Source organism: Lutra lutra, chromosome 5, assembly GCF_902655055.1.
Source record: "Lutra lutra chromosome 5, mLutLut1.2, whole genome shotgun sequence".
Taxonomy (NCBI): Eukaryota; Metazoa; Chordata; class Mammalia; order Carnivora; family Mustelidae; genus Lutra; species Lutra lutra.
Window position 1 is genome coordinate 134,113,750 of NC_062282.1, and position 26,033 is coordinate 134,139,782.

General features: G+C 38.0%; 1 long non-coding RNA gene across 1 annotated transcript; it reads right to left on the minus strand.

The window, feature by feature from the left end:
* Window positions 1-1,928: 1,928 nt before the first annotated feature.
* Window positions 1,929-25,899, minus strand: LOC125100393 (uncharacterized). Its single transcript, XR_007127533.1, has 3 exons — window positions 25,206-25,899; window positions 20,203-20,378; window positions 1,929-2,059 (listed from the first exon to the last, which is right to left on the minus strand). It is a non-coding gene; the product is annotated as an uncharacterized LOC125100393 (long non-coding RNA).
* Window positions 25,900-26,033: the final 134 nt, after the last annotated feature.

Here is a 26,033-nt window from a genome sequence, read left to right on the forward strand (position 1 = left end):
CAGAGCTACCCTACAAACCAGCAATTGTATTGCTGGGGTAAATACCCAGTATTTACCCCCAAAAATGTAGTGATCCAAAGGGGCACGTGCACCCAAATGTTTATAGCAGCAATGTCCACAATAGCCAAACTATGGAAAGAACCTAAATGTCCATCAACAGATGAATAGATAAAGAAGAGGTGGTATATATCTATAATGGAATACTATGCAGCCATCAAAAGAAATGAAATCTTGTCATTTGCAATGACATGGATGGAACTAGAGGGTATTATGCTGAGTGAAATAAGTCAATCAGAGAAAGACAATTATATGATCCATCTGATATGAGGAATTTGAGCAGCAGGATGGTGGTGTGGGCTTGGGTGGTAGGGAAGGACAAACTGAAACAAGATGAGATCGGGAAGGAGATGAAATAATCTCACGAAGGAATCTCGTAAGAGACTCTTAATCTCACAAAACAGAGAGTTGCTGGGGGGTGGAGAGGGTAGGGAGAGGTTGGTTGGGTTATGGACATTGGGCAGTGTATGTGCTATGTTGAGTGCTGTGAAATGTGTAAGCCTGATGACTTAAACTGTGTCTCTGGGGCAAATAATACATTATATGTTAATAAAAATAATTACATAAAAAATTAATTTAATTTAAAAAGAAACAAAGAGATAAAACCAGTACCCATTAGGACAACTACTATCAAAAAAGAAAAACAGAATAACAACTGGTAGCAAGAATGTAGACTTGTGTGCATCACACAGAGTGCTTGCTACACAGAAAAAAAGAAAAAGAAAAAAAGCTCCTGTGTTTGTCTCTATTCCTTCTTACTCCCTTAGGAAGTTTCTGAGACACTAAAAATAAAGAAAATAAAGATGATAGTGTCCTTTCAAATACAAAATCCTATAAACCAGTTATCCAAGCAGCCTTGTGTTATTCACTCAGTGGTCTGGAGCCTTATCCGTCCTCAGCTCACTCCCATGAGGCACCTGGTGTATGTGATGATACTTGTTCAATCTGGTTATGTTAAAATGACTGTCATGCATAATAGACTAAGCCACTCTTCCATTCCCCACTCCCTCTCCACCTCCCACCCTCTCACCCATATACAAACAGAGGAATAAATGTGTTGCAATCAACGAATTTAAAGACATGTGCTCAAGGGCACCTGGGTGGCACTGTCGGTTAAGCATCTGACTCTTGGTTTCAGCTCAGGTCGTGGTATCAGTGTCATGGCATTGAGCCTCTAGACAGGCCCTTTTCTCAGTGCAGAATCTGCTTGAGATTCTCTCTCTTTCCCTCTGTCCCAACCCCCACCCCCAGCTCATGCATGCTCACTCTCTCTCTCTCTCAAATAAATAAATCTTTTTTTAAAAAAAGTAAAGGCATTTGTTCTGTTAGAATTGCTGAGTTACTATCATGCAAATTATGGCATTTATGAAGATTACAAATGCTATACAGAAACTCAACATGAAAAGAACTCCTAAAGATCAATGTTTCTTCTCCTTTACTTCCCAGTAGTACTGTCTTGAACTACCCCAAGAAAAATTTAAATGAGTTCTTCAAAATGTATTAGTCAGGATGGGCCATGCATTACCAATGGGATCAAGAGCATCCCTGGGGAGAAAAAACTGGTTCTTGGTAAGGGGGGAAGCAAAAATACCTTACCCTCTTTATTTAAAAAGCATAGATATAAATAAAATTCTTAAACAGACAAAATATTATGCCTGTGGTAATAAAATTTCATGAAGGGGGCAATTATGGGGAAAAAATCTAGTAAGTCTACCTTGAGAAGTGGCAAAAATAATGTTTAGAAACACTGAAGTAGGCTAAACTGAAACACTGAAAGTAGGCTAAACTGAAGTAGGCTTAACTATTGTAACAAAACACCCAAAATCTCAGTGGCTTTACAAAACAAATTTTTTCTTACTGATAGCACATACTGATGCTTAATAGTTGGGGTCCTGGAGGGTGCTCTCCTCCACACAGTATACAGGAACTGAGTCTCCTTTCATCCAGTAGCTCCACCATTCCCTAGGGCCCTTGAGAATCTTCCAGAATCCTCTTCAGTTGGCTGTTCAATGAGCAAAGAAAGAGCAGGCAGAAGATAATAACAGGGTATTTTAGGGGCTAGGCTTGGCAATGGGTACACAATTTTCACCAAGTTTATACTGCCACAAACTAGTCATACAGCCTCAATCAAATGCAAAACAACTGGGAAATATAGTTTAGCCTCATCCAAGTAAGGTGAGAATAGAAATACTGGAGAGGAACAAGTTAGTTTTTGCTGCATGAGACGGGAATTTTGAAGCTTTACTGGGGCCTCACGATTAATGAAAATTGAATTATATTTAATACTTCCAATGATAAAATGTACCCTAGGAAAAAAATGGAGAAAAGATTATTTTAACACTATTCTTCAACTTTGGGTTCTGCTTCAATATTCCCTTAATTTTACTAATAGTGAGCATTTTAACTGGTTAATAAACAGAAAAAAAAAAAAAACCTTAAAGCTTTGTTTCCCAACATGCTCAAATAATCATGTTGGAAAGAATATGGAGAAAAAGATTCAATTACCCTCTGTGTAAGATGTAAACACCTGTGAAGGGCACCTTGACAATATATGTAACAATTCTGCAGGCACATACACATTGACATAGATACTCCTCTTCTAGATATTTTTCCTGAAGATATATTACCTCAAGTAAAAATAGTTCACCCTTGCATACTGCTTACCATGTCCCCACTAATAACTGACAGAGCTGGGGTTGGAATGCATAGAGTTCATCTCTAGTCTCTACCCTTTACCACCATCTTTCTCGTGCACACAAGCATGTCAGAGCAGAAGACTGAAAACAACCTAAACATCCATCAATAGGGGAATGATTAAGTAAATTATGATAACATCCCAACATCCAACAGATCACTACAAAGCTATTAAAAACAATCAGGCAGTTTTATATGCACTGGTGAGAAACAATCTACAGGATTTAGTACTGTTTAGCAAAATAAATAAATAAATAAATTACAGAGGAAAACAATGCATATAGTAAGATATCACTGTGTAAAAATTTTTGAAGTGAATTTCTCTGGGGAAGAAAATCTCAAGGAAAGAGGAAAAGAGTAATACTGATAGCCCCTTAAGAGAGACACTGAGAATGTGGTAGGAAACTTTCGCTGAATATCATTTTGTGCCACTGGAATTTTTAAAAAGGTATTAGTAATTGCCATTTGAAACAAAAATAATTTTCACTAATGTGCAAAAACAATCTTTTCTAACTCATAAACTTCATTTGCCTAATCCAGCTAGAAGTAGAGTGGATCAACTGATAGTCATTTATTACCTTCTCTTTCTCCCATTGCCTGTGAAGCAGCAGTTCACAGTTGTGTTAGACGGGGGAAGGGGTGTGGGGGGAGGGTCTAATTACACAAGCACATTACATAGGTCTGATCTATTGCCTCCGCATATTTCTCATCACCTTGGCCATCTTGTTATCCTTGGTACCTGCTAGCTCAGACCAAAATACTAGCTGGATCCTCTCAAAACTCTCGATTCTAACTTCTGGGATTTCCTGAGGCCTGATTCATGTTCTACCTAATTCAAAAAACTTCTTCCGATGAGTTCTCTATCAGCATGGGTAAAGGTTTTCCCTGAAGTTAATAGGATGTGAATCAGAGCTGCGTAAATCCCCTTGGGTTAGAGTAAGATTTTTATTTACATATTTGTTTTAAATTTGTTATTTATTTACACGTTATTTTTTAAACCTCACAAAAATAGAGAAAATGAAACATTTGACAGCATTTTCAGGAATGGAACTTCGTTTTCATAAGGTGAGGATAGAACAAATAGAAGGTCAATGTGAGGGCCAAAAAATTAAGAAGCCTCATAAGGTTGTCCAATGGATATGACCTTATTACGTCACTTCGCTCTTTCAGTAAGAATCCCAGTATCTGAACTTCCCTAACATGTTGCAAAACTCCACTTCTCAGCCCCACCTCTCTGGATGCATGAGAATTACCTATATTTGACAGGATATATCCCCCCCCCTTTTTTTTCATTTAAGGATGTTATACTGTCTTTAAGGGATGTTATACTGCCTTTCTTTACTATGTGAAAGCTGCCGGTGTTTTGTGCTTCTAGACACCCTTTTGGAATTCCCCACCAGTGCTTATGTACATTAAAAGAGATTCTGGGGGCACCTGGGTGGCTTAGTGGGTTAAGCCTCTGCCTTCAGCTCGGGTCATGATCCCATGGTCCTGGGATCAAGCCCCGCATCGGGCTCTCTGCTCAGTGAGGAGCCTGCTTCCTCCTCTCTCTCTCTCTCTGCCTCTCTGCCTACTTGTGATCTGTCAAATAAATAAATAAAATCTTTTTTAAAAATTTAAAAAATAAAAAATAAAAAGAGATTCTGTTAAAAATGCAATTTCTAATTTAGTAACTTTGGGCGGGGCGGGCAGAGACTGAGATTCCACATTTCTATTGGGTAGTGCCCATGATACTGATTCAGAGAACACACTTCAAGTAGGAAGGCCTGGAGAGACCTTAATGCTCAGAAGAAGTCAGAGCAAGCAATGCAATTCTGAATATGTGCAAATGTGTATGTGGACATAGGGAATAGACAAGTGGGATATATAGCTACATTATGAAAAGTTCTATGGAACGACCTATGCAGAAACAGAATAGCATTTTGATTAAAAGCATGAGACTGGAGTCTGACAAGCTTTATTTCAAGTTACCAGTGTCATTATTCACATCTACATAAAAGTGCCATCATTCACAATCTTGGATAAGGAATTTAACCATGCTAAGCTTCTGTACTCTCAGTAGTTAACAGTAATAGGTGGAACCTTATGATATTGTCATTCTTTATATGTCAGAAATGGCCAAAAGTGTATAATTTTATATGATTCAATCTAACAGCATCACTTCCTAACGAAGTTACGAATATTAAAATGGATAGTATATATGTGATGATCATAACACAGTTCCAAGGAATCACAGAATTCTATTCTATGCTATTAACAATAAATTCTATTATGAATTACTTTAGTGTGCACACATACATTTTAAAGCATGAGGATGGAAAGAAATATTTTTGTTCTTTCTCCTTTATCATCTGGAGTCTTTTTTGATTTCTCCTTTCCTTTTTTTCCCCTATCAATATAATACTGTGCTTAAAATCACTAACTCTGGAAGCTGACTGACTGAATTCCAATCCATTAGGTATTCACTGTATGGCTTTTAGAAATTTACTTTACCTTCCTATGCCTCAGTGTTCTCACCTGTAAAATGGAGAAATAATAGTATCTATTTCATCAGTGTTATTGTGATACTAAAGGAGCTAACACTTATAAATTGATTACAGCAATGTCCCACATCCTAAATATTATATAAGTAGATAGATAGATAAATAGATGATAGATAGATAGATAGATAGACAGACAGACAGATAGATAGATATGCATACATACATACTTTACCTCTAACTATCTCACTACTCTTCTCAACAGTACTTGTTGGTAGTTGGTTAGCTCCAATAAAACAATTACTGCTAACCAATAAAACAACTGGTTAGTAACTACAACAAACAAACCAATAAAAGTTTAATGTTTTCTCTTTTCTCTGATCCATTTGAACCCTGGTGTAGAAAAAAACTAGAGATGCAGAATCTGAAAACTGGAAGATATCTTAGAGACAATCTATTAAATTCCTTCATTTTAAATGGGAAAATAAAATCTCTTAAAATATATACCTAAGTGATTCGGGAATGGGAGATGTCCATTAAATCACCCTAAAATTTCTCATGTCTTCTTGGCTACCACTGCCAATTTCCTTCCCCAGCAGATCTTTGATCAGGTACTATCAAGTGACAGAATTTCTTGAACTCACTTTCACTTTTTTCTCTACTTTTACTAATCACTCTCTGTGGTAACAACAGAATAACCAGTTACAGGCTTTGGAATGAACTTCCTGCAGAAACTGGACTCAGAAGTGGTTCTTAGACGGGACTGCCTCAGGACCTCAGGACTGATACAGGTTTTAAAATATACTTATTTGCTATCATCTGCAGTGATTCCAAAAACAAAACAGAACAAAACAATACAGCCTGGATTTGAACCAATGTTGAAAATGTAAGAGAGAGTCTCAGTTGTTCAGTACAAGCACAGTTTCAGACATTAGTCAGAACTACTACCCCTTCTTAAATATTTTGTAATGGACATTGTGGCTCATAGAAAAATAATAGAAAGCAAAACTGATAAGCAATCACTAAAGCTGAGGAGTTATTTTGATACTAAATAAAATATATAATAAAATTATACCTGGCTCCCATGGATATCTGGAATTGACAGAGTCACAGATAGTATCATCCATGATTCAAGTCCACAAGACTTTAAAGATACAGGTAAAATTAGAGTTAACAATTCTCCAAATAGAACATATTCTACAAAATTATATCAAAACATACGACAGTCTTATCCATCTTAGAGCTAGGTCATTTATTCTGAATTTGTTTTGATAGAATACCAGTATATTAATTTGGGCAGAACTGCTAAAGGAACAGAAGTCAGTCATTTAAAGAGTAAAGAATTTCTTTCTTTCTCATATAACAAAGTAAAACATGCCTAGCTGCAGGGAGAGCTAGGAAATAGTCTCTAGCTGGGCAATCACTTGTCAGTCATAATTTTATTAATGTCAAGAATAAAAGAATGGGTTTCAGAGGACAGCTAGAAGTCTCTACTCAGTCATAAACATAATAAAATGATACATTAATGAATCATAGTGAGAATTTCAAAATCACCTGAAAGATAAGTATCTTTTAGCATCTATATCTTCTAAGTTTTCTGTAAACTTGTTTATGTCAGAGTCCAGTATAACAACTTTGCATCCAGTAAAACAAATCCTCTAATCTTACTATTCCACCATTATCAAAACTATCTTTTCTTTTAAAGATTTTATTGATAGATTGGTTGGTTGATTGATTTGAGAGAGAGAGGGAGGGAGGGAGAATGGAGAGAGGCAGTGGAGGAGGGAGAGGAAGAGAGAAAGAATCCCAAGAGGACTCTGCACTGAGCATGAGCCAAACATGGGCCTCAATCTCATGACCTCGAGATCATGACCCCAGCTGAAACCAAGAGTCTGACAATAAACCAACTAAGCCACCCATGTGCCATAAAAGTGTCTTTTAATAAATAATTCCAACCCATACTGATCTTCATTTTTCCTTATATCCTATAATATTTATTCATACTAGTCTCTCCAGTGCTTCATTATATATTGCTGTCCCATGCATTACATATTGCTGTCCCATGCACAAGCTTCTTAAAGATACCTTAATGTCAGTAGTACTCAGTAAAATGCAAAACTTAGAAGGTACTTAATACTTAATGGGAGGAGTCAAGATGGCGGAGGAGTAGCAGGTTGAGATGACATCAGGTCACAGGAGTTCAGTTAGGTAGTTATCAAACCATTCTGAAGGGGCGCCTGGGTGGCTCAGTGGGTTAAAGCCTCTGCCTTCAGCTCAGGTCATGATCTCAGGGTCCTGGGATCGAGCCCCGCATCGGGCTCTCTGCTCAGCGGGGAGCCTGCTTCCTCCTCTCTCTCTGCCTGCCTCTCTGCCTACTTGTGATCTCTGTCTGTCAAATAAATAAAATCCTAAAAAAAAAAAAAAAAACATTCTGAACACCTACAGATCTTCCATCTCCTGTTGGAAGGAGATGGAAGAGAAGAAGAGCAGCAATTCCAGAACCAGCAAATTGACCACTTTCTGGAAGGTAGGACATGCGGAGAAGTGAATCCGAAGCCATGGGAAGATGGACCGCGGGGGACGGGGCCAGCTCCAGGCAAGTGGTGGAGCAATGAAACACAAAATCAGAACTTTTAGAAGTCTGCTCCACTGAGGAACATCACTCCAGAGGCTAAGTGGGGGTGGAGCCCTCTTGGGGACAGTGTGGTCTCAGGTCCCGCAGGGTCACAGAAGGATCGGGGTGTCTTGAGTGTAGCAGAGCTTGCAGGTATTAGAGTGGGGAAGCCAGCGACAGAGACAGAGCTGAGGAGTGAGCTCTCTGCTCAAAGCTACTTTAAACCGTGATCCATAGCACAGTTAGGCCACTGCTCTTCAAGCAGGTACCCCACAAGTGGCAGATCTGGGGAAACTCACCTTCCTTCTCTGGAGGCAGGAATCTGTGGGGTTTTGGAGACTCTAAACGGGACTGTGTGCCAGAGACAGAAACGTTCGGTCATAGGCCAGGTGAGCTTAGAGTGCAGCCAGAGACCAGGGAAACGGGAGTGATTGAGCACTTTTCTCCAAAGCACACTGAGGAGTGCAGCCCGAGCTCTCGGTTCCTCTGGGCCAGAGATTGGGAGGCCGCCACTTTCATTCCCATCCTCCAGAGCTCTACGGAAAGCATTCAGGGAACAAAAGCTCTAGAGAGCAAACCCTAGCAGATTACTTAGCCCAGTCCCTGCCAAGGATGGAGCAAATCCACCTCCGGCAAACACTTGAGAATCAATAGAACAGGCCCCTCCCCCAGAAGATCAGCAAGAACATCCAGCCAAGACCAAGCTTACTGATCAAGGAGAACAGCGGAATTCCAGAGGAGGGGAAAGCAAAGCATGAAATTTATGACTTTCTCCCCATGATTCTTTAGTCTTGCACAGTTAATTAAACTTTTTTAATTTTATTTTTTCTTATTCTAATTTTTTTAACTTTTACTCTTTCCTCTTTTAATGTTTTTTAACTAGTTTATCTTAACAATACCTTTCTTATTAAAAAAATCTTTTTGAACCTTAATTATTATACTCATATTATATCCTTCATTGTACATAACTTTATTTTTTGTATACATATAGGGCTTTTTTTCCTAAAAAATTTTGGGATACAACTGCTTCTAATAGATCAAAATATACCCTAAATCTAGCACAGGGCTTTGCTCTAGTCTCCAGCCTGAGCAAATTCTCTCCACTTTTTCTTTCTTTTCCCAACCAACTTATGAACTCCTTTTTTAGAATTTTTTTAAAATTTTCATCTTGTAAAGATGGATATGACTGTAAGTCATATTCCATCCCTTCATTGTGTTTACCCTTATTATTTCTGAATATATATATATATTTTTTTTCTTTCTTTCTTTAAAATTTTGGAAGGTAGTTTCTTCTAAGAAACCAAAATACACCCAAAATCAAGTGGGTGGCTCTGTTCTATTCACCAGTGTAATATATATATTTTTTTTAATTTTTTTTTTTAACTTTTTCTTTTGAAGTTCTTTTTACTCCCTTTCTTCTCCCCACAATTTGGGGTCTCTTTTGATTTGGTCAATGCACATTTTTTCTGGGGTCTTTGCCACCCTTTTAGTATTTTATTCTCTCATTCATATATTCTTATCTGGATAAAATGACAAGGTGGAAAAACTCACCTCAAAATAAAGAACAAGAGGCAATACCGAAGGCTAGGGACCTAATCAATATGGACAGTGGTAATATGTCAGATCTAGAGTTCAGAATGATGATGATTCTCAAGGTGCTAGCTGGGCTTGATAAAGGCATGGAAGATATTAGAGAAATCCTGTCTGGCGAAATAAAAGCCCTTTCTGGAGAAATAAAAGAAGTACAATCTAACCAAGCTGAAATCAAAAAAGGTATTAATGAGGTGCAATCAAAAATGGAGGCTCTTACTGCTAGGATAAGTGAGGCATAAGAGAGAATTAGTGATACAGAAGACCAAATGACAGAGAATAAAAAAGCTGAGCAAAAGAGAGACAAACAACGACTAGACCACGAGGGGGGAATTCGAGAGATAAGTGATACCATAAGAAGAAACAATATTAGAATAATTGGGATTCCAGAAGAAGTAGAAAGAGAGAGGGGGGCAGAAGGTATATTGGAGCAAATTATTGTAGAAAATTTCCCTAAAATGGAAAGGGAACAAACATCAAAATCCAGAAGGTGCAGAGAACCCTCCTCAAAATCAATAAGAATAGGTCCACACCCCATGATCTAATAGTAAAACTTGCAAGTCTTAGTGACAAAGAGAAAATCCTGAAAGCAGCTCCGGAAAAGAAGTCTGTAACATACAATAATAAAAAATTAGATTGGCGGCAGACTTATCCACAGAGACCTGGAAGGCCAGAGAAAAATGGCATGATATATTGAGAGCACTAAATGAGAAAAACATGCACCCAAGAATACTATATCCAGCTAGGTTATCATTGAAAATAGAAGGAGAGATAAAAAGCTTCCAGGACAAACAAAAAATGAAAGAATCTGTAAACACCAAACCAGCTCTACAGGAAATATTGAAAGGGGTCCTCTAAGCAAAGAGAGAGCCTAAAAGTAGTAGACCAGAAAGGAACAGAGACAATATACAGTAACAGTCACCTTACAGGCAATACAAAGGCACTAAATTCATATCTCTCAATAGTCACCCTGAATGTAAATGGGTTAAATACCCCAATCAAAAGACACAGGGTATCAGAAAGGATAAAAAAACAAAACCCATTAATATGCTGTCTACAAGAAACTCATTTTAGACCCAAAGACACCTCCAGATTCAAAATATGGGGTGGAAAACAATTTACCATGCTAATGGACATCAAAAGAAACCTGGGGTGTCAATCTTTATATCAGATAAATCAGATTTTTAAGCCAAGACTATAATAAGAGCTGAGGAAGGACACTATATCATACTCAAAGGGTCTGTCCAACAAGAAGATCTAACGATTTTAAATATCTATGCCCCTAACACGGGAGCAGGCAACTACATAAACCAATTAATAACAAAATCAAAGAAACACATCGACAATAATACAATAATAGTATGGGACTTTAACATGACAGATCATCCAAACAAAAGATCAACAAGGAAATAAAGGCCTTAAATGACACACTGGACCAGATGGACATCACAGATTTTCAGAACATTCCATCCCAAAGCAAAAGAATACACATTCTTCTCTAGTGCACATGGAACATTCTCCAGAATAGATCACATCCTTGGTCACAAATCAGGTCTCGACCGGTACCAAAAGATTGGGATCATTCCCTGCATATTTTCAGACCACAATGCTCTGAAGTTGGAACTCAATCACAAGAGGAAATTTGGAAAGACCCAAATACATGGAGGCTAAAGAGTGTCCTACTAAAGAATGAACGGGTCAACCTGAAATTAAAGAATTGAAAAAATTCATGAAAACAAATGATAATGAAAACACAACTGGGGGGGTGCCTGGGTGGCTCAGCGGGTTAAAACCTCTGCCTTTGGCTCAGATCATGATCTCAGGGTCCTGGGATCAAGCCCCACATCAGGCTCCCTGCTCAGCAAGGAGCCTGCTTCCCCCTCTCTTTCTGCCTGCCTCTCTGCCTACTTATGATCCCTCTCTCAGTCAAATAAATAAATAAAATCTTAAAAAAGATTTTAAGAAAACACAACTGTTCTAAATCTGTGGGACACAGCAAAGGCAGTCCTGAGAGGAAAATATATAGAGATGCAAGCCTTTCTCAAGAAACAAGAAAGGTCTCAAATAAATACTTAATGATTTGAAGTAAAAGCATCTGAGCCAGAATCTGCCCACTGTAAACAAGACAGAATAGCTACTAACATCCCAATGGATACCAGCTTAATAATTTACTGATAATACTGTAGAATTCCTTGTGACTAAAGAAGAGTAAAAGTAGAATGAATATCAACACCAAGGTGGACCATAAAGCCAAAGTTTGCTCCTTGGAAAGAAATAAATGGTAGCAAAAACAAAGAAGAGAAGAAAGTAGAAGTGGAATTGAAAGAGTAAAAAGCAAATGGTAAAGCAACATGGCTCAGCCCAATGTGAACTTTGTATAAGACAAAATTAATCATGGTCAAATCATTCTTAATGTAAACAAAATTGCAAAACGACAAAGCGCTTCAAGAAAAGAATAGCAGATCCTGGGTAGATCATCAATTTTAACAGAAACTTGCCGTACTCCCTTCCAACAGACACTGAGTTTTTGGCAGCAGATAGCCATTGGAATCTTACAGCAATAGATGGAGATACGGATTAGGATGACTATAATGAAGTGGCCATACATGGAGAGATAAGGCAGATACAGCAAAAAGAAGGAGGTAAGTGATAAAGCCCCCTCCTTATGTAAGCACAAGTGAAAAGAGTGACAACCAAACCCAACAGATATTATTCAAACATAAGGCTGCCCTCTCCTTGTCTACACAACATGGAAGCAGTGCTTGCAAGCAGGGAAAACAAACATCACTAACTTTTGAACTGAAGTGAAGTGAAATAAAGCAAAGCAGGAGAACAGAAACATGGGAACAAAACAATAATGGCTCAACAGTCAATGCTGGAATGAAAAACAAACTGAACTGGGGGAAAACAGCTTTTATAACCAAATAAAACAAGATAATAAAGCTGCAATAAGATCAAATTTCTGATTTCAAATGCCAAGCAAAGTTGCAATGACCAAGGCAAAATAAAACCAATCCAGAGGTACCTGGGTGATGCAGTCGGTTAAGTCCCTGACTCCTGGTTTTGGCTGGGTTGGGGATCTCAGGGTTGAGATCTAGGGGTAATAAGATCAAGCCCACATGGGACTCTGTGCTCACTGAGGAGTTTGCTTGGGATTCTCTCTCCCTCTCCCTCTACCTCTGCCCCTCCCACTCGTGAGTGCACACACTCTCTCTCTCTCTAACAATTAATTAATTAATTAAATCAAATCTTAAAAAAAAAACCAATCCAATGCTTTTGGAAAATTAAGATGGATACGTTAACAATGAATCTTAGAACACTACATCAAAAGCTAATGACGTACTGTATGGTGACTAACATAACAAAAAAAATTTTAATTTTTTAAAAAATTATTTGGACAGATTTTTTAAAAAGATTTTATTTATTTGAAAGAGAGAGACAGAGAGCACAAGAGAAAGAGAGAGAACAAGCAGGGGAAGGGCAGAGAGAGAGGGAGGGAGCCTGAAGTAGGGCTTGATCCCAGGCCCCCTGAATCATGACCTAAGCCGAATGCAGAGATTTAACAGACTGAGCCACCCAGGTGCCCCTATTCAGACAGTTCTAAGCAAAAAAGTGTTTCCACTTCATTTAGTCAGGCTGCCTAGAGATGCAGAAAGATACCTGAGTTCTAGTTTTAGTTCTGCCATTGACAATTTATGGCCAGCAGTAATTTAACCTTCCTTATATATATTAAAAATATTAAATTTTTTGAAAAAAAAAACTGGAAAAAAATTACATTTACTCAAGGTAAAATGAGAAGTTGCCTTAAGATTCAATGAATTTTCGAAGTAAAAAGTGATTTTTTTGTTTGTTTGTTTCTATCTCTTTGGCACATCTTTAGCAGGAAGCTGAACTGGAAGTTTGTAATCTATTTATATAATCAACTATAGAGTATCCATTTCTGATTAATTTTCTTTGTAAATTTTGAACTGTGTGTCTCATTTTAATTACACTTTATTAGTGTTATTTACTACTTCCGTTTACTTTCACAGTGGCATTTTACACTGCCCTATGCCAGGAACTGCGCTAGGTCCAAGCAACATTTATTTTTGCAGCCATTCTTCACAGTCATTATTACTGTGATTATTCCCATTTTTTCCACACAAATTATTATTATTTCCATTTTGCAAGTGAGAAATGAGATTTCTTGAGGCTAAGGAAATTTGGATTGTCCTAAATAACACAGCTAGTAACAGGCACAACTGGAATTAGAATGTGAGGCTGTGTAACTCCAAAGCATGTTCTCTTTATATGGTACTGTGTGGATCCCCTAGGAGCCTTTAGCTGAATCCTGACTGGCACTGTCACATAAAGATAATACCAGATGCCAGGAAAAGAATCATGTAGAAGGGGCAGAGAGAACAAGGCCAGGAATAATAAGTTACCAAAGTGAAAAGTTCATAATTCATAGGTCATCAAGTAGACTACTCAGAAAGTTATAACCATTGTTCTGGGAAAACATTACCCATAGACTCTGATTCCACCTAGCAAAGCTTAAATGCAGGAATCAAAAGAATTTAACTCTCCTATTAGCTATGTCCCAGAATAAAGTACAAAAATATTTAACCCCTAACAAGGTAAAATCTACAAATCTACACTATCAGTCATCCATTCAAAAGTTACTAGGAGCGCAAGAAAGAAAAAAAGTGTTACTCATAATGAGTAGAAGAAATCAACAAATAGAAACAAATCCAGAAATGATGACTAAAAGAATTAGTAGAAAGAACACTAGTTAATATAACTATATTCCATATGTTTAATAAGATAGAGAAAAGATTGAACTTGTCAAATACAAACATGAAAGATATTTCAGAAATCCCAAATAAAGTTTCCAAAAATAACAAATGCAAATCTGAAATTAAAAATACAGTGGATAACATTAACAACATACTGAACTCAGGAGGAGAAAAAAAATTACCTTGATGATATAACAACAGAGACAATTCAAAATGAAACACAAATAAAATGTTGGAAAAAATGTTTAAGGAATCAATGAGCCTCAGGACAACTTCAAGTGGCCCAATGTATATGTAATTGGTGTTAGCAAAGAGTGGGAGTAAGAAAAAATATTTGAAGAAATAATGGCCAATTTCCAAATTTGATGAAAACTATCACAGATGCAAATCCAACAAATCCTAAACACAGGAAACATGAGGAAAACTATAGTTTGGCACATTATAATCAAATAGCTTACCACCAATAATGAAAATTTTATTTTTTGATGCTATTATAAATCAGATATGCTTTCTTAATTTCTCTTTCGTTGTTAGTGTACAGAACTGCACCTGATTTTTACATATTAATTTTTTGCACATTAATTTTATATCCTGCAACTTTGCTAAATTTATTAGTTCTAATGGGTTCTTTTTTATAGAGTCTTTTGGACTTTTATATAGAACATCATGACATCTGTAAATAGGACAATTTTACTTCTTCCTTTCTGATTTGGATGCCTTTTTTTTTTTCTTTCTCTTGCCTAACTGAGCTGGATAGGAACTCCAGTACTAATCTGAATATATGTGGTGAGAGTGGTCATCCTTGCCTCATTCTCCTGATCTCAGAGGAAAAACTTTCAACTTTCAAAACTGAATACATTAGCTGTGGACTTCTCATATGTGGCCTATATTATGTTGAGTTACATTAGCTCTATGCCCATTTTTTGAGAGTTTTTATCATGAAAGGATATTAAATTTTGTTGAATGCTCTGTCTATTGAGATGATCATATAATTTTCACTCTTCATTTTGTTAATGAAGACATTATCAAAATTACATGGATTGATTTGAGATGATGAACCAAACTTGCATCCCTGGAATAAATTCCACTTGATTATGGTTCACAATCCTTTTAATGTAACTGATGAACTCAGTTCGTTAATTTTTTTTTTTTTTTTTTTTTTTTTTTTTTGTCAGAGAGAGAGAGGGAGAGAGAGCAAGCACAGGCAGACAGAATGGCAGGCAGAGGCAGAGGGAGAAGCAGGCTCCCTGATGAGCAAGGAGCCCGATGTGGGACTCGATCCCAGGACGCTGGGATCATGACCTGAGCTGAAGGCAGCTGCTCAACCAACTGAGCCACCCAGGCGTCCCATCAGTTCGTTAATATTTTATTGAAGATTTTTACATCCATGATCATCAGGGATACTGGCTTGTAATTTTCCTTTTTGGTTGTCTCTTTGTCTGGTGCTGGTATCGGGGTAACACTGGCCTTGTAAAATGAGCTTGGAAAGTATTCCCTTCTTTTCTATTGTTTGGAAGACTTGGAGAAATACTGGTATTATTTATTCTTTAAAAGTTTGGTAGAATTCACCAATGAAGCCATCTGATCTTTGTTAGAAGGTTGTTAATTACTGATTCAATCTCCTTACTAGTAATTGGTCTGTTCAGATTTCTATTTCCTCATGACTCAGTCTTGGTAAGTTGTATATTTCTAGGAATTTATCTATTTCTTTTAGGTTGTCCAATTTGTCAGTGTCTAATTGTTCATGGTAGTTTCTTATGATCCTTTGCATTTGTATGGAGTCAATTGTAATGTCCACTGTCTCATTTAGAATTTTATTTATTTGGGTCTTTTTTTCTTGGTCAGTCTGACTAAAGATCTATTTTGTTTATATTTTTAATAAACCAGCCCTTAGTTATATTGATCTTATCTATTGTTTTTTTTAATAACAATAAAAACAAAGTGGATGTTTGTGATGTCCTTCCTCCTGCTAACTTTGTACTTAGTTTGTTCTTTTTCTCATTCTGTAATGTACATAGTAAAAATTTTTATTTGAGATCTTTCTTTTATATTAATGTAGGCACTTATCACTACAAACTTCCCTCTTAGAGCACTTTTGCTGCATCCACAAGTTTTGGTATTTTGTGTTTCCTTTTTTTCATTTTTCTCAAGATTTTTTTCCCTCAAAAGAGTTTTTTGACTTCTCTTTTTGATTTTGCCTTTGACCCTCTGGTTATTCAAGAGCATGTTTTTTAATGCGCATATATTTATGAATTTTCTTGTAATTCTTGTAATTGATTCTAGTATCATACCATCGTAGTCAAAAAGGATTCTTGACATGATGTCAGTCTTCTTGATCTTCATGATCCAACCTGAAGAATGTTTCATATGTGCTTAGTGTATATTCTGCTGCTATTAGATGGATGTTCTGAAAATATCTAAGTCCATCTGTTTTAATGTCATTTAAACAAAATGTTTCCTCAGGCTTCTGGATGCCTCTTAAGCCTTCAACTCTTGATTACAGTTCAGGTCATGACCTCAGGGTCTTGAGATCGAGCCCCACATTCTCTCTCTTCCCTCTTCCTCTGCCTCTCCCAGCCCTGCTCACTCAGGCTCTTGCTCTATCTCAAATAAATAAATAAACAAACAAGTAAATAAATAAATACAATGTTTCCTTATTGGTTTTCTGTTTGGATGATCTATCCACTGTTGAAAATGGGTTTCTAAGTCGCCTACTATTATTATCTTGCAATTTCTCCCTTCAAGTTTGTTAATATTTGCTTTATATAGTAAGGTGCTCTTACATCGGATGCATAAATATTTACAACTGTTGTATCCTCTTGATGAATTCACCTCTTTATCATTTTATAATGACATTATTTATCTCTTATTAGTTTTTGCCTTTGCTTTTTTTTTTTCAGTCTTTGTCTTAATGTCTATTTTGTCTAAGTAAAGCTCCTCCAGCTTTCTTTTGGAGATTTAAGGTTCAGCACAGTTATTATAGTTAATAACGTGTTATTATATACTTGAAAGTTACTAAGATTAAATCTTAAGTCTTCGTACCACAAAAAAGAAATGGTAATTATTTGAAGTGATTCAGGTGTTAGCTAACACTGATAGTAATTATTTTGCAATATAGTAGGGTATCAAAACAACACTTTGTACACCCTAAACTTACACAATGTTACATGTCAATTAGTGTGTGTGTGTGTGTGTGTGTGTGTGTGTGTATTCATATATAAAAAGCTAGGGAGAAAAAAGAACAAGTGAGGAAGAGAAAATTTTAAAAGCAGCCAGATGAAAAAGACATCTTATGTTCATCCTTATATCAGAAAGATGACAGCAGATTTCCTTTTAGAGATAATGCAAACTACTAGACATTAGAGGAAATCTTCAAAATAATGAAAGGGAAAACTTTAAAGAAAGTCCTTTAGTAAAGAGGGAACTATGAATATACAACATAAAGAAGGACATAGGAAATAATAACTACATGGGTGAATATATAAGGTAAATTTTTCTTATTTTAAAAACTCTTTTTAAAGAGGGATGCCTGGGTGGCTCAGTCAGTTAAGTGGCTACCTTTAACTCAGGTCATGATTGGGATCAAGTCCCACATTCAGTTCCTTGCTCAGTAGGGAGCCTGCTTCTCCCTCTGCCTCTGCCTGACACTCTGCCGGCCTGTGCTCTTCCTCTCTGACAAATAAATAAATAAAATCTTTAAAAAAAAAAAGAGCTCTTTGAAAGATAATTTCTTTTTAAACATATGATTGGGGGCACCTGGGTGGCTCAGTCATTAAGCATCTGCCTTCAGCTCAGGTCATAATCCTGGGGTCCTGGGATTGAGCCCCACATTGGGCTCCCTGCTCTGCAGGAAGCCTGCTTCTCCCTCTCCCATTCCCCCTGATTGTGTTCCCTCTCTCACTGTCTCTCTCTGTCAAGTAAATCAATAAAATCTTCAAAAAAAAAAAAGAATGAAAACCTTGTGATTTAAAAAAAATAATAATTTTAAAAACATATGATTAATGTGAAATTTTAAAAGAATATGTAGAATTAAAAATATGAGCAATTGGGTAAAAGTCAAGAGGGAGGGAATAGAACTATACTTTAATAACATGCCAATACTACACATGAAATGGCATATTACTTGAAGCTACACTGTGATAATCTAAAGATATGTGTTATAAATTCTAAAGCCACACACACAAAAGAACAAAGGCCAATAAGCAAATAAGGCAATAAAATGGAATTTTAAAAATTGGATTAATTCAAAAGAAATCAGAGAAAAAGAAAAAGGAAACAAGGAAAATTTTAAAATAATAATGTAATTACATACATATTATTGTATATATACATATAATTTTCGCTGCAGGAATTTTTTTTCTGCAACTTGTCAGATAACTATGTATGTTATGTAATGAATGGTTCTGTCCCCATAAATTCAAAAGATGAAGCCCTAATCCACAATGTGAAGGTAACTAGAGATGGAGCATGTGGGAGATAAGCAGGTCATGAGTGTGGAGCTCTCACGATGGCATTAGTGGCCTAATCCTAATTAGTGTCCTAATAAGTGTCCTAGGAAGAGACATGAAAGGGATGATCTCTCTCTCCACCACAGGAGAACAGACTTGTGTGAAAGCCAGGAAGAGAGCTCTAACCAAAAACCGAAGCAGCCAGCATCTTAGTCATTGACTCCCCAGCTTTTAGAACTGTGAGAAATAAACGTTAACAACAGTTTAAGTCATCTGGTTTATGGTATTCTGTTACAGCAGCCCAAGCAGAGGAAAACTCACTTAGCCTCACTCTGCAACTGAAAAATAATGACTCACGAGATTGTTACTCCAAGCCTTTTGAAAAAGGAGATAAAAATGCCCATGGCTGTTCATTACGAAATTGCTCTGGGACAGGGTTTCTGAGGTGCATGTGATGCTGCACACTCCCACTGAGACACCTAGTGGTGGGCAGTTTATCTGAAGATGAAAGGAGACTTGTAGTCTCAGTGTTTTACATTTTAACTTATAAAAGGCACAGTTGGGCCTCTCCCCAAAGGGCTTTTGATATATTAACTTCTCTTTACATCACCCCAGTGAAGCATAAAGAGAAAACAGAGGGGCGCCTGGGTGGCTCAGATGGTTAAGCATCTGTCTTTGCTCAGGTCATGATCTCAGGGTACTGGGGGCTCCCTGCTCAGTGGGGAGTCTGCTTCTCCCTTTCCCTCAGCCCCTTCCCTTCCTTTCCTCTTACCCCCACCCTTCCCCACTCCCTCTCTTTCTCTAATGAATAAACAAAATCTTTAAAAAGAGAGAGAGAGAAACGAGAATGTGTAAGCAAAGACAAGACCATATGCCCTCATCTCCTGATTCCTGTTACTAGTGGACTACCCATTAACCCACTACATTTAAATTTTAATTATTAATAATTAAATAATATTGTGGTAATAATTTTAATTAACTCTTGTGTTTTTAAAAAATCATTTATTTACAAAATAAAATACCACAAGACATTGTCTGAATCTTTGAACTTGACTTTTGTGCAACTAATCAATGGCTGCTTAATAAACATTAACCAGAACTAAATTACAATAAGATATAATGAGACCATGTTCTAGGTCCTATACAGAATGTGGATATAAGCACCATATCTAAATTCAAATTCACAGGTATGAAATTATCAAAATTATTCAAAAACTATTGTCTTCTAAAAGAAATCCCTCAAAAAATTAAGTCACCAATAGAAAGGCTCTGGCTTTGTAAAAATTCAAGTATACATGGGAAAAGTAGTTCAGCTCATTGTATCAGAGAAGTTTGGGGGTTTAGAGGGAAAGCAAGTATTCTTCATTTAATTAAATTACAGTGAAGTTATACATTGGCACACTCTTCTAACAGGAATAACACTAACACTGTAATTCTATAAATCTCTTCTTTCAAACAGGTGAGAGAAGCCTATATTCTCTGAAATATAGAGTTACTGAGATTCATTCCTGTTTTTGTATAATAAGAGAGTATGGAGTACTTACTGTAGATCTCTGTTTTTAAATTCCATCACTTCTTTTCAAATGCATTTTTGAAATGAAGTCTGTAAACTTTTTGTATAAAAGGCCAGATAACAAATATTTTAAGCTTTGCAGCCCAGTTGGTTTCTGTCTCAATCATGCACTCTGTCTTTGCAGCAGAAAAGGAGCCAGAGACAAGGCTGTGGGAAAAAAAAAAAAAAAAAATGGGCATGTCTGTATTCCAATAGGTTTGAGTCACAAAAACAGGCAAGTGAACAGGATTCAGCCTACAGGCTGTAGTTTGCTGACCTCCTGCTCTAAATTCCCAACATCTGTTCTAGGTGGTAGCCCCCACTTAGGGACAAACCCCAGATCAAGCTCTTAGACCCCATATTTCTTTGCTGTCCACTTATCCTCCTCAACCTTCCACAGTCTTCTCCTTCTTTCTATATCTTCCCCTCTTCACCCCCACCCTGAGTCTGGAATTCTCAGGCAGCCCTTTCTCAGAAATTCTGACTGGCTCTACGGGAAGAAAGTAAACCTTAATGAGGCAGTACCATAAAACGGTTATTAAAGACTTACTACATTTAGGAGAGGAAATACTTAGGGTGATTGTTCAAACCAGTTACATTATTGATAACAGTGGGATTCATGATAGGGGAAATACTTGGAGGCCCTCAGACATACCAGATGAGAAATAAGCTAGTGGCTACCACCCGACTCACATACCTCACTTTTCTTGAAAGCGTTTCATATGTAAACAATGAGGGCTCAGCTATGAAACAAGTTACACAACAGAGTCAAGTAGGTGTGTGTAGAGCTTACTTACAAATCTCAGCTGACAATATTTACTAGGAAGAGATGTCATTTGAAAAAAAAAGGGAAAATTACAGAATTTCTAATAACTCATCTTTCACACTTAAAGTAAGAGTAGGGAAACTTTTTTCTAAAAATTAAGTTTAATTATACAAGAACCATATTTCCTGTGTAAAAGTTATAGAACTAGTATGATGCCACAAGGCAGACACAAAAGGCGATGAAGCTGATGACTTCAAGTGATAACACACTGGTGACCCCTGTAGGTAACTCTATCAGTCAGGGAGTCTACAGGAAACTAATGGCACATTCAAACTTGGCCACTACAGAAGAATTTAACAAAACTATTTATAAAGGGTATAAGAAGGAAAATCAACAATAATCACATAATTTATTGTTTAAATTGTGCCACCTTTAAGGGTAAAAGAAGCTTTATTAATAAATTATGCCAGGACAATGGGTATAGACAGGGTCTGGCCCAGCCAAACTGCAACACTCAGAATAGAGCTGTACCCTTAGGCTAACAAGAAGAAGGGGCCATTATCACCCTTAGACCTAAAAACACAAAGAAAGGGAATGGTTACCAAAACCTGAAAGGTAGCAAGATAAAAAGATCCACCAATAGGAGCCAGGGCCCTCAGGAGAAGAAAACATTCAGTTTAAGAGAAGCCAACCTGGAGGGAGTGGGTGAATTAAAATTCCAAATTCACTGTTCTCCTGCTCCCTGATTGCTTGCCAAAATCTCCCATTGGCTGAACCCAACCAGAGGCTGGAGGTCAAGGGAGCCTATTGATGCCATTCTTATGGGCCAGCTTCCCTAGAGTATAAAGCAGGTTAGGGAAGGGTGGAGAGTATATCTGCAGGTACTCAGTATAGTAAATATCTTTGCAAAGGTATTAAAATTGGAGCTATCCTTCACCTCTGACCTCCTTTCCAACTCTTTCGACACATTCTAAGAAAGCTCAGCTGTTACCATTTTCTGAATGATCTTCTTCCTGTTCATTGCAGAAAAGTAAGCAAGATATTTTACCTCCAAATGGCTGAGGGTAAGACTGTTTCTTTACACACGAAGGAGTGCAGTCCTTAGGTTTTCATTTATTTGGGTTCTTTTACTCCCTAATTAAAAAATATGTGAGAACATTTCTCAGCCATAGGCTGATTATGTAGGTATCTTCAGCCATGGGATAAAATAAAATAAAATGTTTTTTATTTATTTATTTTTGCATTTGTCATAAGAAACTCTCTCACTCCACTTTCTGGTCTAGAAAGGTCCCCAAAGGATCTTAGAGGAAGTATGGAGTTTGGTAAAAACAATCAATGGTTCGAAACAACAACAAGGCCACTTGAGTACAAAAGCGAATGCAAAATTAATGGGCAAAATGGACATGTACCACAGTCATCACAAACCATACACTGACCACTTCACATTACACAAACAGTACACCTAACTATGACCAATGAAGGGAGAATATAAGGAAAGAAATAATGTTCGCTTCTGCAAAGTGTGGCCCATCCTTTCTGCATAAGTGAGAACCAAGAGGTGGAGTGATTATATGACCAGCATCCTGAAAAATCTATTGTAATCACTTTTCTTCCAGGCCTAGCTACTGGAGAAAGTACATTTTCACACTTCCTAAAATATTACCAAGCAAATTTTGGTGTCATCCACTTTTCTTACTCTATAGTAGAAGATATCTCCCCTTTCATCAGTAACCCATATGACATCCCTCCCATTTTTAAAGTATGCTTTAAAAAGGTAGAAAATTTTAATGAAAAAATAGCACCTATTTTTCACTTACAACTTGGATCTATATCTTCAAACACAGACTGAAATTTGCACGAGGACTAGGCTACCTTAAATATTCAGGATAGCTAAAAGAAGAGAAGGAAAGTAAATCTTAAAGGAGGTAGGGAAAGAATGAGTAAGAGAATGAAAAAGAAAGAAAACTATTATTAAAAACAATAACAAAAATACTAAAAAAAAAAAAAGAAAGAAAGGAATGACAGATCTTTCTAGTGAAGGTAAGAGAAAAGAGCTGTGTTATAGGTCATTTTCTGGCCCAGTTCACGCATGAGAGTATTGCCTAAGCTTTCTGAGTAACCAGAGTGCTACAAATGATCTCGCTTCTGTTTCCTACCATCAGAAAGACACCATTCTTGACCTAACCTAGTATTTCCATAACTACACATATAGATACTGTTCACACCTTCAGCATTTGAACAAATGGAAAGAGAAAAAAAAAATGGAAATCTATTCAGTCCACCAGGAATTTTCAGAGATTCCCTTATCTGAGTGGTAGCCCCAGGCAAGCCATAAGTGGATTCTAGTAGGAGGGCAGCAAAAAGCCACCAGGATTTTAAAGAAAAGAAAAAGAAAAGCTCTCTCTAGAGAGATTCTTTCATATGAAATAATTTGCTTCTTAACAATGATCTTCAAAGGTTAACATCTTTTAATTTATTGAGGATTTATTGACTATTATTACATGCAGTACATAAGACTGTCCAGTGGTGGTTATGATGACAACCACAGGCATAAGAAAAATCGGCTTCCCTAGCAAACTGGTAGAACCCTCCCCATTCTCTCCTTTGCAGTGGTTGCTTGGAACATCAGAACCACTTCTGAGCTTGTCCTAATCCCCCAGTTTTTATTTTTTTTTTTTAAATTAAAGTATAGATGACTCACAATGTTACATTAGTTTCAGGTATATAACATAGTGATTTGACAAGTCTATTCCTTATGCTATGCTCACCACAAGCTTACCTACCATCTATCACCATACAATGCTAATTCAGTACCATTGACTATATCCCCTGTATTGTACCTTTTATTCTCATGATTTATTCATCCATAACTATATGCCTGTATCTCCTACTCTTCTTCACCTTTAATTCTCTAGTTCTTAATAATGTTTTTCTATGGCTTCTTATACCTGATTCACATTTCCTTTAATTCCTTGGTTTCTTTCTTTGGCTTTATCTTGACTGTTTCTTACCTTCTGGTACCAATATGGTACCAGATACTGGTAACAATTACCAATACTGCAAGTCACTTCAAATGTTTTTGGAAAAAGTAAATTGATGTTGAACAAATCAATTATTATAAAACATTTCTTGCTTCTAAAGACCTCACAGTCTAATAAAAAGATAAAGTTGAAAAATATTATTGAAATATTACACCATGAATGGAGATCATAAAAGAAAAACCCAAAATAAATATGTCTTAAAGGGGAATGACACCACATCCAGTAGGACAACACTTTTCTAGCGAAATGAGTACTGAATGACGGGAGAATATCAACACCTGAGGGTGTGAGGCTGGGAAGAAGAAAGCTTAGGGCACATTTAGAGCATATTAAAGTCAGATACTATTTGGCAGAAACCTAAGAGAATGAAGAAGATAAGGCTGGAAAGACAGCTGGGAGCCAAGTGATTATATATGTCAAGGCAACTGGGAGTCTATCGAGCCGAAAAATTATATGGTCAAAGTGATCTCAGAGGTCACATAGCTACAAATAAGGAAATTAGGGGCCCTGGAGATAAGTGTTTAGCAGTATGTTTAAGAGGCAGAGATGACTTCCAGGATGCGTGAGGAGGAGGCACCCTGTCTGCATAATCTCTACCAAGACCCACACAGATGCAAAGTTGTAAAAGAAGAAGCAAAAGAAGGGAGGAAACTTCCTCACACCCTAGAAAAATGCAAGTTGAACCTCTCAGAAGACTGCAGTCTTGTGTCCCTACTGCCATCAGCATATCCAAACCCAGTGAAGAAATCTGTCTCTAGCTCCTGCTTGCTGACCAGAAACACCTCTGATGTCACAGCAGATGAATCAAGCTCTGGCATCATCCTACAATACCCTGAAAAGTTAGTGATGGGGAGAGGGACAGCGAGATTTCTTTCCCAAAGTATGCTGCTATGACAAAAAACCCTAAACTTGAAGGATTCCAGAAAAGCCCATTTGGAAGTCATCGGTGAATCAGCGCCTTCCTGTGACTCGGGTTAGCGCCACAGTTTTTATCCCCAGGCTTTAACTAGACAACTGGGTCCAGCTGTACTGGTATAGCTGTTGGAACCTTTTATGAAAGAAAGTTCACTTCTGGCCCGAGTCCCAACCCCACCCCACCGCCTGAGTCTGTGCTTTTCCCGCCTCCCTCGCCACCCCCTGCAGTTGTTCCCAGGCACCGCGTGGCCTGTGACCTTTGCTAGGACTCACGTGGGGCGCTCTGCCTCAGCGGCTTCGGCGATGATTCCTAGGAACTTCCCAAGGACGAGGGTTCTGCAAGCTCTGACACGCAAGGGGTGGGGGTGAGGGGAGGAAGAGGGGAGCTGGTTGTCTGGAGAGCCCGGAGCGGCGCGGGCCAAGCTCGGGTGGAGCGGGGTTCATCCCCCAGAAGCCCAGACAGCGTCGGCCTTCCGTCCATTCAACTCCTGTTGCGGTTACCACAGCCCAGAAGGCAGCTCAGACATCCTCTCCGACTCTGTCCCTGACTCACTTCGGGGTGCTTCAACTCCCTTTTCTGGATGAACAAGGGTTTGCAAGCCACAAATCCGCGCAGGCCACCTCGTTGTTTCTCCTGTCCCTACAACCCGCGCTGGCGCTCAGACCCGTGGCAACTGAAGTAGTGGAGACTGCGCAGCGCGCGGCTAAGCGCCTGGGACGCACCGGCGCACGAGTCCTGCGCGCCTCCGGAAGCGCCGCGCGCTGGACAGCACCCTCCCGGGGCGCGCACCGTGGCGCACCACGCGGCGCAACGCGGCTCCGCTTCTTGTGTGGCGCTCTCGCCCTTACGCTGGCCTTTAGAGCTGAGAAAATGGATTGGCGTTAGGCTTTGTGGTTTTAAGAGTTTCTTGACACCTATAGAACATGCTAGAGAAGACCGCAGCCCCTGAGGTACCCCCAATCAGCCAAGAGTAGGCGCTTCTTTCCTGAAGCGGATAAGGGTGCTTTGAAAAGTGAGTGTTTTGAGGGCGAGCCCCATCAGATCTTGTTCCATTCATTTCAACTTCGTTATCACCCCCATGCCTGAGGTTCTGGTCACTG